Source organism: Haliaeetus leucocephalus, unplaced genomic scaffold (assembly GCF_000737465.1).
Source record: "Haliaeetus leucocephalus isolate CR32 unplaced genomic scaffold, Haliaeetus_leucocephalus-4.0 Scaffold192, whole genome shotgun sequence".
NCBI lineage: Eukaryota > Metazoa > Chordata > Aves > Accipitriformes > Accipitridae > Haliaeetus > Haliaeetus leucocephalus.
The window spans coordinates 648947-649176 of NW_010972628.1; the positions used below are offsets into that span (position 1 = coordinate 648947).

Genomic DNA, 230 nt, shown 5'->3' on the forward strand with positions numbered 1-230 from the left:
GCGCGCGCGCCCACCCCCGCCCTACGCGGCCCGCGGCGCACGACACAGCCCACCCACAGCCGGCGCGGCTCTTCCCTCCCGACGACGCCCTGGCGCGGCCACTGGCGCTTCCGCAGAGCTCCCGCCACCACCCGCCCTGGGCTGTCAGCCGATGCCGCGCGCCCCGCTCCGCCCCGCCCCGGCAGCACGGCCTGAGCGGCCCCGGTCACTCCGGCCGCCCAGACACCCCG

The 230-nt window shown here is 81.3% G+C and overlaps 1 protein-coding gene across 1 annotated transcript in view; it reads right to left on the reverse strand.

The window, feature by feature from the left end:
- The window catches only part of GNE (glucosamine (UDP-N-acetyl)-2-epimerase/N-acetylmannosamine kinase), a 34083-nt gene that overhangs the window by 24055 nt on the left and 9798 nt on the right, over nt 1-230 (reverse strand). The gene's annotated exons all lie outside the window — the stretch shown is intronic.